This window comes from Pocillopora damicornis, chromosome 2 (genome assembly GCF_964200805.1).
Source record: "Pocillopora damicornis chromosome 2, jaPocDami1.2, whole genome shotgun sequence".
In the NCBI taxonomy this organism is placed as follows: Eukaryota; Metazoa; Cnidaria; class Anthozoa; order Scleractinia; family Pocilloporidae; genus Pocillopora; species Pocillopora damicornis.
This window is the reverse complement of record NC_142671.1, coordinates 18527230-18542087: the sequence shown is the minus strand read 5'-3', so window position 1 is coordinate 18542087 and position 14858 is coordinate 18527230. Positions and strand designations below refer to the sequence as shown.

The following is a 14858-nucleotide window of genomic DNA, read 5'->3' as shown; positions in this document are numbered from 1 at the left end:
TCCAAGGCTCGCATTTGATTGGCTATCTGTGAGTTTCTTTGATTATTGACCAATCAGAATGTCTGATTTGTTTCTTTCTTTGCACTGAATTAACCCTCTTCTGCACTGAATTAACTCTCTTCTGCACTGAATTACCTGAAAACTGCATTTATCTTAACTAATCAGAACTAAGTAATTTTTCCATGTATATTATTAGCTGAGAAAAAGATGCGATTTAAGGCAAAAAATGGTACGATTTGTGAATAAATCGCGCCACTGAGAGCAAATCAGATTACAAGGATCATCAGTGATTTCAAAATGGATATAGTGTGAATAAATCACAATTAATATTAAAAATAACTTTTTCACTTCTGAAGTCTGAAAGATAATTACGGCGAATGCTCCTGACTTGGAAACTTAGTAAACGTTGAACCTATTCCTTGTCTGTCCCGAGTAAGTGTTTATTTGTTAAAAAGATCTGATGAACATGATGGAAATTCTCCCTACCTCGAAAGTCCGAAAAAACCTTACGTGTTTCCGCGCAGTATCTGCAATTTCCCGCGTTTTCGTGCGTTGATGTTTACGAAACGTGCGCGTTTCCTCGTTAGGGAGGAGGGCTGGGTAAAACTGGTTCACTCCAACATGGCGGAACATGGCGTGGTAGAAATTGTGAGAACTGCAGGGAAATGACAGCTTGCTTTGGTACAAGGTCCGGAACTGAAGGGCCCTTCAGCTTCTCAGAAACTTTGCATCGCTTAGTAATATTTAGATATAAGATGGAAGGAAGAGAGTTCGCATTACATAGAGATGAAGACCATGTTTCCCAAGTGCATGCCAAATGTCAACTTGTCAGCAAGAGGTTAGTAAAGAAATCTTTAAAATCTACAATTTTTTTTCATCAATTTAATCTGTCTATGATTAAATATAACTGAATTAGTTGGCTTAAAATGGGTGAATTAGTCCGCTATTTTGTGAAGGAGTATTGCTGCGTATTTGAATGCTTAATCCAGGTTACCTCTGGACACGTGGTGTTGTAGTTGTTGTTATTGTTGTAGTTGTTGTTGTTGTTAAAGGAGCTTTTTCAGGTACGAATGCTGATGTAGTTGTAGTTTTTTTTCGTATGGGGCAGAGACTCACTAGGTAGATCCTTCAGTGGATCCTTTAGGTTTGGCGTCACACAATGTCCCCTCCCCCTGATGATCCCAATGAAAGGCTGTACTCTTTTCAATTGTTATACCTTCTATTGCCTTGGTACAGTCTCAAATCAGCACATCTTACAAATAAGTAAAACCTGCTTTTGTGTTTACTTCCATCTCATCTGAAAAAATGGTAGCTTCACAATTGATTGAACACAATTGCAATGACTTGTTTTGATGAGATCTTTCCATCAGCATGTAGGAAATTTGATTGACTGGCTGGTTGACTGAGACTGCATTAGGTAGAGGTTATAATTAAGTAATTTTAGATTTGAAAGGATTAAGACAGTTATTGTAAACAACAAAAGATGAGCAGCACTCCAAGTTTGGCAACTCAAATTTTGGAAGCAAAGTTTTTTAAAGAAATTAAAAGAGATCACAAGTGCAGTCTTAAGAGAGTTGCTTTAAGTTGGTTGCTTTATCAAAGTTACACTCACATTAACTCAGTAACATTGAAAACAGAGAATACTTTGAATCCATATCTATAATTTTTAGCTATAACAGTACAAACATCATATCTACTGATTAGAATTAAATTTGATCTTACTCTGGTATTGTTCAAAGGGTTATTTGTCATTTAAACAATGATAAGTCACTACTCATTGATTCGTTAAAGTAGAAAAAAACTGCACTGTGTGCCTTTTTACTAAACAGTTTAGGGCTCTGCACACAATTCCGAATTTGATGAATTTACACTGGCTCCCTATGGAGCAGCAAATTATTATCAAAGTTTATTATCTACAAACAAGGGTTTGCATTATCCAGCACTTGCATGTATCAGTCATCTGTTGGTCCCTCTCATGCTCACAAGAAGTATCTTTAAGAATTCCAAAAGACCAACTTGAAGACCTAAGGTAACAGGGCTTTCTCAGTTGCTGCAACTAGACTATATGGAATAATTTACCTTTATATGTTTTAACTAGTCCATCAGTCAATGACTTTAAATCAATTTTACTGAGTTGTGTGTGTTTTTAAGACTAATCTATTTAGAATATTTAGAACTATATGTGGAAAGACTTTTACACTGTCATCATTTATTTTGTAAAAAGGAAAACAGAACATGATTTTTTTATTTTATATATTAGAGTAAATTGTGAGAGAATGTGGCACTTTTTATTACTGAATACTCCATAAGGGTTGAGTTCTTGTAATAGAAACAAGTTTTCTTAGCACAAGGTTTTACTGTAGTTCACAGTAGGACATGGCAAAAATACAACAGCACATGGTGAAAATACAGATGGAAGGGTAGCAATGAAAAGGCTGCACTGAATAATCCAAACTTCAGTTTTATTATAGATTTAATGCTTGACTTTAAACCAACAAGTTTTTGAGCTCTTCAGATTTTTTTGTCAGTCATGTGCAAACCTTTAAATGGATTTGCTCGCATTATTTTTGTCTTTCTCACACAGCATATGTGACTGATGCAATGCTCAGATAAGATGGTATAGTTAGTTTGGAATCTAGAAACCAAAAAAAAAGAGACCATAATGGATTGATGGTTACTTATTTGATGGTTTAACTTATAATGAAAACAGACATTTTGCTTATTTCTTTAAAAAAAAAAAACAGCATATTATATGTTAAATACTGGCACCATTTGGTTTTCACCATTACATGTATCTGAAAAAAGTATCTCAATTAGAAATCACTTTCATCTTTCTCTCCTCCCTTCCCCTCACAGTGTTATTTGATAACTGATTTAGAGGCTCATGGATTCAGATAATGTATTTACACTCATTAAATATTAACTTTTACCACACATGTATGATAGGACTTTCACATGTGGAGCTAAAACCTCTACTTAGTGATATGGCTTGGTGTGTGCCTGTCCTTGCACATGGATAATAAATGTCAAGATGTGAATTGGCATAGGGCCTGTCTTCTAGGGGCTCACATGAGTCATTTAGGTTCATCATAATGCACTACAATATGATGACTGACTGACTGATTGACTGGCTGGTTGACTGACAGAGAGACTGACTGGCTGGTTGGCTGTGAAACTGACTGAGAGACGTACTGACTGACTGGACTGACTAACTGACTGACTGACTGACCAGCCAAGTGGCTGGCTCCCTCACTAGTTTACTGACCGGCTTGCAGGCTGATTGGCACTGACTGACTGTTTGACTACCTTTTTGGCTTACTGACTGACTGGCTGACTGACTGATTGTTTGACTAACCTTCTGACTGACTGACTGACTGGCTGGCTAGCTAGCTAGCTCACTACTCTGCCGATTGACTAAATGACTCGCTGACTGACTGACAGATTGACTGACTTACAAATTTTCTGTCTGACTGACTGACTTACTGGCTGACTGGCTAGCTAGCTCACTGGCCTACTGTTTGACTGAATGGCTTGCTGACTGACTGCAGGCTGGCTGACTGACTGACTGACTGACTGATTGGCTGGCAGACTGACTGACTGATTGGCTGGCTGACTGACTGACTGATTGGCTGGCAGACTGACTGACTGATTGGCTGGCTGACTGACTGGCTGACTGATAGACTAACTGCCTGACCAGCTGGCTGGCTGGCTGATTGGCTAGTTGACCTAGAGAATGACTTATTATCATAACTAACTCACTGATTATCCCATAATATTTAACTTTGTAGTGTATTCTCACTATTTAGTAGTAGTAGCAACAATGTTTTACCATTGAAGACTTACAGCCTATGTTATTTAAACAAAATTTAGTTGTTTTTTAACAAAACTGTGTTCTAAACTATCTTGACAGGTGACATGACTTGGGTCCCAAGGGACATGACTTTGGGCAAGATGACTTTGGGACAACTTGACTGTAAACCCTTGAATTTAGCATAATCTTATATCTGAACATTTATTTTCGAGAAAAGTGTCAAGAGGACCAAAAGCCAGCTTTTTTTTTTTTGGGGGGGGGGGGGGGGAGCGGCGGATTTTAATTAACCCTTTCACTCTCAAGATCTCATAAGTTATTCTCCTCAATGACTGCCATACAATTCTTATGATTTTCGTTCGGAGAATTTGTTACTGGATCAACTAAAAGTCGCCTAATTGATATTTCTCTCTATTCTCATCACTTTTCTGTTTATATTGAATGGATATTGTGCGGAGAAATTCTGTCTTGGTCACTCATGGGTATTAAAGGTTACTGAAAATAGCCCTCTTGTGGAGAATAAGTAAGCCCTATTGCTTCCATAAAACCGCGGTTTGGTTTAGACTTCGTGTTAAGAACCGGCCCATAAGGTTTTTATAGCCTTGTTCCTAAATATACAACAGGTACGAGAGTGAAATACAAAATGGATAAATAAGCAATAGAAACGAATAAACACAAAAGACACGAAACTATTTAAACTAAATTATGCAGATTCCAGGTTTGCGTAATGTTACTATTAGAGTTCTTTGCACGGAGTATGTAATTGCATGGAATATTTTAACTACGGTATACAATGCAGTGTTAGGTAAGCGAAATTACTTTCAAAACTTTCGGTACCACCGAGTAAATTTGTGTGTGCATTAGGTTACAACTTTTAAGGTGGGGCTGGGATTTGAGTAGATGGAATATTGATAGGAGTGGATTACTTAATTAAGCAGGATGGCATATCGTGGTGACGGCTAAATACAACGATCGAGAAGAGTGTTGAAATGCGCATAGGTTATATTGAAGGAGTGCTTTTAGGAGAAAAATTGTCTACTCCGACGTTGTTATGTCTTTATTCATGCTTTTCTACATGACGTTTTGATTCCACTGCTTACTCGAAGTTTAAAGATGGGCAACTTGGTGGTAAAAATGGGCTTTTCTTTTTCACAACGGGGGTTCTAAAATGCAAAATTTACGTAACCAGCGAGTTCATCTGTGAAAAATTGCAAAGAAACGATGGATGTTCTCGGCGACTCATCACGCAACGGATACCTTCCAACGTCGCACGTAGTTTCGCTAAGGGTTTTGAAGATCTCTGTAAGAGGCAGGTTGTTTTCCCAGCCCCGGTTGTTCAAAGGTCGGATAACACTATCCACTGGATAAATCTCTATCCGGTGGATAACGCTACTCGTTTTGCTATCTCTTATCCGCTGGATAGCGATTTATCCATTGTATAGCGTCATCCGCCCCTTATACACCTGGGCCCTGGACTCTAGTCCAAGTCGTTGATGGTTTATTCAGGGGGTGGGGGAAGTGGGAGGGGGTACCGAGAAAGAAGGCAGGTTAAGCTGCCTTTCGAGGAAGTTAAGTCTTTTAAAGACAATATCGTTTGCCAAATTGACGCATAGATTTTGTTTACTTGAATTCTGGCCATACTGTTCCTATTCGCTCTTTAGAGCAGAACGTGTGGTAAAGGCCTTTAGCTTTGTGATAAAAAAGTGTTGCAACTAATAACATTTAAGGCTTTCCATTACTTGCTTTCTATTTGAAATTTATCTTGGTGACGTAATGCCTGAATAATGGTGCAGTGTTTGTGATATATGTATACCGCTTTTTTGGATTAGAATAATCAGCCAGAATTTGCGGTTAGAATCGAATTCTCCCCTCCTTAGAGGGGTGGCGGGGAAATTGCCTAGGGTAGTGACATGGAGTTTACTTTGGCTATCCTGTATTTTCTAGTGTAAGTTACGCTTTAGATGTATAGTATTTAATAATTTACATACGTTCACACCCGGAAATAAGTTTTGCTCAAACTGTCTTTTTCAGGTAGACAGTGGATTCTCTGAAGGTTGCAGTTCTGTGGGTATGGTCAGTGATGTCTACGGGGATTGAAATTTTAAATCGGATATGACGATGTACTAATTACAGGTTAGAAAGTTTTACATCTTACTGAGTCCATGGTTATATTTTACAGAAACCAATTAAGACGTCAGTTTGCAATGAGATGCTGTCCACTTTCTTTTGATCGTTAATCATTCTCACTTCTTGAAACTGCTTGGATAAGTAGTCTTTTAATCAGATCTCAGAAGTAAGAAAATTACATTAGGACTTAACAGCTTAAAAAGTTGAACCTATCGTTAAGGTCAAACTAAAATTGAACTGCTTCAAGGTCCAAAATAACTACAAGGTTTGGCTTCTTGCAATCTTAACATCCGCTTCTGTCAAACCCAAATTACAGAGGACCAGCTTATTTCTGTTATTGTAGTTACTTCCTCAACATGTAATTTAAGCAATTAAAAAGTCAACCACTGTCCGTTTTAGTGTTAAAAATTTGAATAAAATGAAATCGAATCAGTCAAATTTACGTCATACAACTCATACAACTCCGAAGGTGGGTTTTCCAAAATTGTTCGTGTTATCAATAACTACGGAAAAATTTGCCTTACAGCATTTAGAACTACAGAGCCATTTCAGAGAGCCACGTGCAAATATGCAAATTTTTATGCCAAAAGCAGAATTCACGCTTCACGAGGGATTTGACAGCTCTTCGCGTACAGTTTCTTCCTTCTCTGTTTTCTTTTCATCGCCGTTTACTTTATTTCGTAAAAGAGATGCGTTTTTCACTCTGATCAACAGAATATTACATTCTCTTGTTCTGATAGACTTGTACTTGGTAGTTTTTCAGACTCAAAGACTTAAACAGCACACTGAACCTGGTTTCGTTTAAATTATGTTTTGTTTATTTTCTGCCCCTTCACATAAAAGTACAGTTTAAATTTACAATCTTAAATTTCTGTAAATTGTCGAAGAAAGCAAATAATAAAGTTCGGGCCTAAGAAATCATCAATTTGGAAAGGCAGGAGAAATTTGCTGTTTCTCAGAAGAAGAAAAGCTTCTACAATAATTACATCAAGAAAAAGCTCATCCTACACTATGGAGTAATGTTTGCTCGATAGTGAAGCCATTTTGAAGACTGGCGTCTCGTGTTCGTCAGGTGATTAAATATATTTTAATGCAGTTTACTTCAGATTGCCAGATAAGAAAAAAAAACTGGAGAAATTATTTTCAATCTCTCTTGGAAAACGTGAACTTTCACTCTGATAGCCGCGACAACGTTTTTATGTTTGGTCTTGATTTCATTTCCTTGTTTTGCAGGTTTATTCGACCTCCCAAAGCTGGATACCAAGGAACACGATCACCTTAAATATAAGATCAGAGACAAATATCAATCTTGGAAAGAAAGCAAAATTGGATCGACCCCTAATTCAGAGAATAAAATGAAAAATTGGGGTTCTATCCGTCCACCATCCCCCACCACACCCGTCTTTGCCTCTATTAGACGGTACTTCTAAATTATCAACTTTGGAAGGAAACCAAAAACGGTTTCCTGCTCATCATTTACCACCGCACCCGCCACTTTTCTTAATTCTCATCTACCTTGTGATTCACACATCTTTTAATACAGTACAATATTACAGTACATTATTACAATACAATCATAATAATCTTTTAATACGGTACAATATTACAACAATTTTATACAGTTGTTTTTCTCCATCCGACCTCCCCCGCCGCACCCACCTCCTGCGTACAGTTTACTTAATTCTTAATAAAAGTTGTCTACTTTGTGGTAGTACCAGTTATTTTCGAATACCCGCGTTTTGTGTCACCAAATGTCTGTCTTAGCGCACATGCGTATTACATGATGTCATTATCACAAGGAGGATGGCTTTGGGGAACGGAGGTGGATCCACCCCCAATCTTTACTTCCTTTTTGAGATTGACAATTATTTGTACGGTGTATTGAAGTGTTCATTCGTCATGAAATCTACGAAAGAAAGAATGAAGAACATTAAATGAGCCACAGCGTAACAAAATGTTGAATAAGATGTTCTTATTATGTACAAACACAACATTGTACAATTGGACACTCGTTTAGTTCAACTGTACCACATCGCACAATGACCGAAAAAAAACAATGAATATGTTCGCAATGAATAATAAAGTAAACTGACTTCAATAACAAGTGTTCTGTTCAACCGTACTTAAGCTCAATAAGTGTCGTGAAGTGTCTGACCTTCCTAAACTTGTAACCTTCGCGGTACTTGTAAAAGGAGAAGAAAGCGCACCGCGTGGTGACTGACTTTTTTTTTTTTTTTTTTTTTTGAGGTGCACAACGGTTTAACATATATTACACATGTACATTGGTAAATCTCTAGATTTGTACTTTTTCAAAATCAAAAGACGAAAATGTGAGTAAGAATATTAAGTGTGGCTTATAACACACAAGAAAAACGAAGGAGTCAATGAGGTATTTCCTTGGACAAGTTGGAAAATTCAGAACAGGATTGAAAACCTGTTCGCACCAAACGTCTTCCGTAATACAAATGCGTATTAAAAGATGTTGGTGCCACAAGGCGCATAACTCCTACAAATAATTATAAAAAGTGGCTAACTCCCAATCTGCAGTTGTGCTTACCTTACTATGGATAATACACCTTTTGCTGATCATTTTGAATAAACGATTGTAAGAAGGTGCAATTGATTGCGCGTCTCTATGCAAATTGTATTATTGTATGTTTCTAATACGCAATTGTTGATCCGTTAATGCTATTTAATGTTGATACACACGCAAATAGCGTTACTGAAAGTTCATTCGCGTTAATGAAGTTCATGGAAGTTCAAATGAATGTATATTTGCCGTATAGTTTCAACTGTTGACGTAACTGAATGTGCATTTTGCGTAAATGAACAACAAAAGGTGTATTTGACTTTGATATCCTTACTGTGGTGGTCATTTTACGTGAAATCTGTGTAGAAAAAAGGACAAAAAACACTTGTCATGGAACACACAACCATACTTACTGACAAACCCTTCCATAGGATAAAAATATCAGTCTTGAAAAAAAGTATGTATTTCGACGGACGTTTGGTTACACAAAACGTATGCGTTTGAAACGAATGTTACTATCACAAGGTAGAAAACTTAAATAAAGACTGAAAAAAACTAGTTTAAAGAAGTGGGTGTGAACAGGGATGGCCGACGACAAGAGATCCGCCTAAAGTCTTGCTTTCCTTCCAAAGTTGATATTTGTCCGTGACCATTTCACAAGTTTTCGTTTAAGTGTACAACATAGCTAGACTCAGCAGAATAAAGAGTATTCTTCGTCTCCCTTAACTTTCTTTTTTACACTACGGTGGCTGAAAGAGGACAGGCACGCGGTTATTTTTCACTTTTATAATAAAGTTCAGATATAATCCGCGCTGTCATTGGTTAAAATAGCGTGATCTATCAGAGGACAACACTGCTCCTGCGTGCTTTACAACAGAACAGAGCACAATCAAGGCTTCTCTATTTGTTAAACAAATCGGCAGTTATAATGATTTGCTGTTCACAGGCAATTTCTGGTCCATTGTAAGAGAATGACAAAAGCTTCCGTTCAGCTATGCCACAACAATTAAATTCACCACAATCTAAAATTAACATTTTATATTAAAGTTATCTTTCCGGCATCTAACAGACTAAAAAACGAAATGATAGCAAAATAACACCTCTAGTTCTGGTTGAATATTTTTTTACACCCAAGCGACACAAAAGAAGCTAATTGCAGGACTACCGCTAGAAGTTAAACACTCATTCATCTTTAACTAATCAATTAAACAGAAAAAAATATTGTGGCCTCACTTGAGGTGTCCAGGAGAAAATGTGAAGGAGGAAAAAAGGAATGAATCGATGCAATGATTCAATCGAAAAACTTCGAAAAATTTTCCCTGAAGGGGTCTGGCTTTTAACAAGCGTTCTTTGAACTGTAATTTTACCTATCACTCGTCTTTCATTGCATTCTTTCTAACCTTAAGTTTTGTTTGAACAGATGCAACCATAGACAGAATTATTTGAAGAAAAAAAAATAGAACCCAAGGGGAAGTCCTTAGTAGTAATTTGTTAGAGGATCGGAAACGAGTTTTATGTCCGAAGGATGAGGTAGTCTATCATTCCAACAAAAATGACGACAAACTTAAATGTCAAAATCTCTTTTCTTAGCTCTCACCGACTGTGAAAAAATGAAAGCATAATTAAGGCAAAACTGATCTATCTGCCTATGTTCAGGCAGGATACTACCGTGAACCATAGTTGTCACAGCCACAGGTTTTAGAAATTTCCTGAGTTTCCCTGACTTTTTCTATCAACTACACCAAAAAAATTACACAAGAAACATCCCAAAAAAATAGATGTTAGCATTTTCATCTTGAAAGGGCAACGAAAAGAGCGATGAGTTCTTGAAAGGTAGATTTCACTCTTACGTGAGTACTTCAAACGACGTTTTAACTTGCTTGACGCAAACTGAAGATTCCCTGACTTTTCTCTAATTTGATATTTTTCCCGAGAACTTCCCCTGACCTGTCGCAGAGAATCAAGTGGATTGCTTTGTAGGTTTAAAAAATAAAGGATCTGCTCAAGAAAACGTAACTGCTTAAAAATTTAATTATTGAGTTTTAGAAGAAATAAAATGAGATTTCGATCCTGTGTAGGGTATCTTGAAGACAGTAAGAAGGTCAAACGTGCGGAGAACCCGCAATTTACGGATCCTATGAGTTTTCTAGCGCGGATTTTTAAGCGATACTTAACCTTCTAACTATTGTGAGGACTGCGACTGAATCAAATCCTCGTCGAGAAATAGGTCGTACACTAAGGAAGCTTATCATATCTCTCGGTTAACACGTGCGGTAATTGGTCAGTTTAGCGGACATAGTTCGCTGTACGGTTCGCTAAATTAAAAAGTTTGTTAGAATTGAAATTTCCCCCCCTCTAATTGAACCAAGAGATATGCTAAATATCTTACTAGCCATGTTTCCTCGTTATATCGCTTAGCTTGAGAACCTCATTTTATCTGCTCGGATTTATGATGCGCGGGAAATAAATCTGAGCGGGTAAAAAGTAGGTCTGTAACTTACGGTAATGAACTCGAACTCGGTTAGTACGAGGTATTTATATTGTTAATGAAGAGTTAACTCCGCCAAAATTAATGCTTGCAGCAAATGATTATACAAGGTTGTAGTCTATTAATTGTGCTACAAGATTTTTTTCCTAAGAAAACTCTTTTTTTTTTTTTTTAAAAAAAGTCTTTTTCACCTCGTATTTACTCGATTTTGTGTTTGAACAACAATTTCCACATTGTGATCAAGCTCACTGATAAGGGCTGTATTATTTTGCGTCGATGTATAATTTTTCTTTTTTTCTCTCTATTTCTCTACATTCTTCTGATAAAGTGACCTCGAGTTATATTCCATTATGGCGAACTAATTTGTTCAAGCCCTTCTTACTCCGGAAAAGCTCTAAAATTTTACATTTCATTTGTTGGCTGTAGGTAAGGTGTTTTGCTCTGCTGAATGCTAGTTGTGGATTTACGTATCCGTTGTGAGATTTTGTTGAAGAGCTACGTGTGAGCCGTAAACTGAACTCGTAACGCTAGGACAGTACTTTAAGAAAATGCGATTGTTTTAACATTCCACCCTGACAAGAAAATCAATTCTCAGATGCTTCAATGATGCATCAATGATGCTTCTATGTTATATGCTTCTGTCTCAATTGATAACGTGCAGCTTCTTAATGATAACAAACCACTTGCCCTGGACACCACATGGAGGCGACACAATCCACTGATTATGAAGTCTAATCGATACATCGAATTTCCCATTCGTCCTTGAAATCCTGTATTTAAATAAAAAAATACAAAAACAATCTAGTTTTTTTCTATTGATTTTAAGTTTTGATGTGTGAAATATTATCTAAAATAAGCTCCCTTTCAATATTTTCTTAGATTTTTTTGAGCGATACCGACTCTTTAGTGGGTCAATCCTTAAGCACCCATCTCTTGTACAAATTTAAACACCCGATCAGCACATTAAGACAGTCCAGTGTCCGAAACAGTTTTATACTCTTTTTTGGGGACCAAGTCTTTGCATCACAGATCCAGACTAAGGAAGAAATTTTCTGGGTGACACCAACCCCTTAAAGGGCCAGCTTCAAGTCTCTTATCTCTTGTACAAAGTCAAACCCCCGATCAGCACATGAAGACAGTCCAGTGTCCGAAACAGTTTTACCCTCTTTTTTGGGGACCAAGTCTTTGTATCACAGATCCAGACTAAGGAAGAGATTGTTTGGGTGACACCAACCCCTTAAAGGGCCAGCTTTAAGTCTCCCATCTCTTGTACAAAGTCAAACACCCGATCAGCACATTAAGACAGTCCAATGTCCGAAACAGTCATATTCTTTTTCTTTTGGGGACCAAGTCTTTGCATCACAGATCAAGACTAAGGAAGAGATTGTTTGGGTGACACCAACCCCTTAAAGGGCCAGCTTTAAGTCTACCATCTCTTGTACAAAGTCAAACACCCGATCAGCGCATAAAGACAGTCCAGGGTCCGAAAGAGTTTTATTCTTTTTCTTTTGGGGACCAAGTCTTTGCATCGCAGATCAAGGCTAAGGAAGAGATTGTTTGGGTGACACCAACCCCTTAAAGGGCCAGCTTTTAAGTCTCCCATCTCTTGTACAAAGTCAAACACCCGATCAGCGCATAAAGACAGTCCAGGGTCCGAAACAGTTATATTCTCTTTTTTGGGGGGACCAATTAGTCTATGCATCACAGATCAAGACTAAGGAAGAGATTGTTTTGGTGACAATGCCTCATAGCGGGTCAGCCTTAAGTCTCCCATCTCTTGCACTAAGAAACTCCAGTGTCCCAAACAGGTTTCCATTCCTTTTTTGTGTAGGACCAAGTCATTGTGTATATTTTTAGGTTTATTTCTTGGACTAAACATTTGTATTTTAATTTACATAGGTCAATACTTATCTCATGAAATCAGCCGCATTACCAAATGCCGCGGGAGAGTATCTTTTTGCCTTGGAAAGGAAACAAAGAAATCATCAATAACTCTTAATAATTTAATAATAATTTTAATACTTATATGGCGCAATATACATATGGATATGATCTAATGCTTTAAACAACTGAAATAAAATGAGTAAACCTAACATTTAAAAATTGAACATAAATTTGTATCTACAGATCTCGCCATCATCGAAATTACTATCTCAAAACAATCTAATCTAATACTAGCCATTTTAAAACCAATATAAATACTTTAAAAAGCAAAATATCGATTATAAAATTATTAATAATATGATGTATAACAAAATGCCGAAATCCTGGATCGATTTATGCCATATTTCAATAATCTTTAGAAACTACATCTAAACAATCTTTGATGAAACATTTTGAAATACTTCGCTACTTACATGCTTCGCTGAATAATTTCAAAAAACAGTATCGATTACCTTTTATAATATGCGCAAATACACTGTATGTTAAGATTTTGTTTCAGCAAGGACGGGGAGGGGTAGTTAAGGCTGTTTCTAAATATATATTCTATGCACATAAGCACAAGAATAAGGGTAAGAGAAAAAACTTTTAATCTTCCGATGCGCTAAGCATCTGAGATAAACTACAAACTGAGCAAAACTTTGTATAATAATAATACCAGGATTTTGTCTACCTTCGTCAGCCAACAAGTGCATTTCACACCGAGGGAATCATCAATAGACGTGAAACTTAAGTCCACAGTTGGCACATTACTTCCTGAAAAAGAAATGCAAAATGGAGATGGGAGACCTAAAGCTGATCTGTGCTTTAGTGAAATGTTACAACCAACGAAAAAAATCTTGATCAACAATTGGCTGGAAAGCAATATGTAATTGCTGTGATGCGAATGGTTTTTATCTTTCCCATATCAAATTGATTCATAAGAATTTAGAAACAGAAATCGTTAAATTAATCGAGAGTAACCAAGCTAGCTTTAACGATTGGCATTTTACCTTAGATCTACTTTAGTATTAGATAAGCTAACCGTTTCAATGGTAATTTGATACCAGGTGTTTACTTCCAATATATGGAGCGCGAAAGAATTCTTTAATAAAAACAACAGCGTAGTGAACCACTTCAAGTCGTCTTAATGGACAGAGGTCGAAGAAATCGTAGATTGAAAGAATCATCTTTAATTTCTATTTGAATTTTCCTTCATTTTAAATTTAGGTTTTTTGTCTAATTTTTGGGATTTTCAAATTTGAAAAACTAACCTTATCGGATGATGTTCTTTGTTCCTTCCTTGACCCTCTCACTTCTTGTTTGCCAGGCTTTCTTGCTTTTTGCTTGATGCTGTTTTTGAAAAAGAAAATATCTTTTTAATGGGAATGATGTCAGGATAAAGAGAAACTAATGGGACTTCAGGTCAGGATGGAAAGACTGGGCACGTTTTGCTGATACAGACAATTATTTTAGGTGCTTAATGAAATTAATTCATACTTAATTCTTAAATTAAAAGACTTCCTAAAAACTTTGCGACAAAACCAGGGATCACTTATCTAACTTTGACAATTTACAGTTAACCTTAAAAATACAAAGGCATTTGAAAAGCTTAGCCAACGCTTTGGTAGGGTAATATAGTATTATCAATTGAGTTGATAACGTAAATTGGCCACCGAAATAGTTTCAAAGCTGACGTTTCGAGCGTTAGCCGTTCTGTTTCGCTCTGACTAAGGGCCAACGCTCGAAACCTCAGCTTTGAAACTCTTTACGGTGGCTAATTTACGTTATCAACTCAGTATAAATACTTTATTGCCCCGTTATACTCTCTCACTGACGCAACACCACTGTTTCTTTAGAAACGTACCCCCTTTATTTTACGCTTTGGTAGTTTGGGAGGACAGAAAGAAAATCAAAACACTTCCCGCTCTTAATGGCGGAGTGTTTCTTTTACCACCAACAGATGCAAGACAGTAAAATTGATT

At 36.9% G+C, this 14858-nt stretch overlaps 2 long non-coding RNA genes across 3 annotated transcripts; one reads left to right on the top strand and one right to left on the bottom strand.

Annotated features, from left to right (window-relative positions):
* The first annotated feature begins 584 nt into the window (after positions 1-584).
* On the top strand, positions 585-7549 carry LOC113682865 (uncharacterized). Its single transcript, XR_003447337.2, has 3 exons — positions 585-838; positions 5840-5941; positions 7169-7549. It is a non-coding gene; the product is annotated as an uncharacterized LOC113682865 (long non-coding RNA).
* On the bottom strand, positions 6731-14562 carry LOC113682866 (uncharacterized). 2 transcript variants are annotated; one of them, XR_016183587.1, is made up of 5 exons: positions 14148-14559; positions 13568-13650; positions 11641-12914; positions 8029-8823; positions 6731-7841 (listed from the first exon to the last, which is right to left on the bottom strand). It is a non-coding gene; the product is annotated as an uncharacterized LOC113682866 (long non-coding RNA). The 2 variants fall into 2 exon arrangements; XR_016183588.1 differs by lacking the exon at positions 8029-8823 and having other exon boundaries at positions 14148-14562.
* Positions 14563-14858: the final 296 nt, after the last annotated feature.